Source organism: Myotis lucifugus, unplaced genomic scaffold (assembly GCF_000147115.1).
Source record: "Myotis lucifugus unplaced genomic scaffold, Myoluc2.0 scaffold_229, whole genome shotgun sequence".
NCBI lineage: Eukaryota > Metazoa > Chordata > Mammalia > Chiroptera > Vespertilionidae > Myotis > Myotis lucifugus.
The window spans coordinates 1,870,672-1,872,086 of NW_005871277.1; the positions used below are offsets into that span (position 1 = coordinate 1,870,672).

At 48.7% G+C, this 1,415-nt stretch overlaps 1 protein-coding gene across 1 annotated transcript in view; it reads left to right on the forward strand.

Annotated features, from left to right (window-relative positions):
• Positions 1-1,415, forward strand: part of KIAA1671 (KIAA1671 ortholog) — a 67,178-nt gene that overhangs the window by 13,493 nt on the left and 52,270 nt on the right. The window lies entirely within an intron of this gene.

The following is a 1,415-nucleotide window of genomic DNA, read 5'->3' on the forward strand; positions in this document are numbered from 1 at the left end:
CAGGTTCCACCCCCACTTCCCTGGGAACATTTCCCAGGTCTGGCCTCCTGGAGCCTGTGGGTCGAGGAACAGAAGGCCTGCGTGTGTCTGGACCCTCTGACCTGTGGCCACCTGGGGGCACCTGCCTCCCTTCACCCCGCCCCTGGGGTTCGGGTGAGGCCCAGGGCCTGATGTACTGATAGTTGGGGCCATGGACTGGCTTCTCACCCTCAGATTCATAGGGGCCTGGGGAGGGGGAGCAGGGGGAGCTGAAGCCCAGCTAGCCGAGGGCAGAGGGCGCTTGGGCCTGGCTCTGAGCAGGGACATGTAACTATTGCTGAATTGGCCTCTGTCCTCAATGGGTTTAATTTCTCCACTTCCCTACATGTAGGAAGTCTTCATTCCTTACTCATCAGTGGCACCTGGCATTAAACAAACCACAAGGCCAAAACCCGTCCCTGTGGGCCCACATATTTGTGTGCGTGTCCTTCACACTCAGAGCTCCAGCCGGCTGTGGGGGATGGTAGTGACCAGCCCCGTGGCGTAGCTGTTAACGTACTGAAAGCCTCTGTGAACCGGGCACTCCGCTAAACAAGCACGTGGTTTCATCCTTGTAACTCATTTCATCCTCTCAATGGTCCCAGGAGGCATGCATCATTATTTTCATACCCATTTTGCAGATGAGAAAACTGAGGTACAGAGGAACCAGACAGCTGGGTCCAAGCCCTACCTTTTTTAAAAAAAGTATTTATTTTTAAATTGTAGTGAAATATACATTTATCATCTTAACTATTTTTTTAAAATATATTTTATTGATTTTTTACAGAGAGGAAGGGAGAGAGATAGAGAGTTAGAAACATCGATGAGAGAGAAACATCGATCAGCTGCCTCCTGCACATCCCCTACTGGGGATATGCCCGCAACCAAGGTACATGCCCCCGACCGGAATCGAACCTGGGACCTCTCAGTCTGCAGGCCGACGCTCTATCCACTGAGCCAAACCGGTTTTGGCATCTTCACTATTTTTAAATGTAAAAAAAGTGGCATTAAGTACCTTCACATTGTTGGGCTATGGTCACCACCACCCCGTCTCCAGAAATTTTTTCATCTTGCAAAACTGAAACTCCGACCCCATTAAACACTAACTCCCCATTCCCCTCCCCCCAGCCCCTGGCAACCACCATTCCAAGTTCTTTCTCTATGCATTTGACTACTTTACATACCTCGCATAAGGAGAATCATCCAGTATTTGTCTTCTTCTGATTGGCTTATTTCACTTAGCATGATATTATCGATACTGTAGCACCTGTCAGAATTGTCTTGCTTTTTAAGGCTGAGTAATAGTCCATTGAATGGAGATAGTACTTTTTTTTTTTTCTGCAAAAGGTTTTATTGTGTCATGTGGTCCAATGCATGGGAGAGGGCTTCAGGGTGGT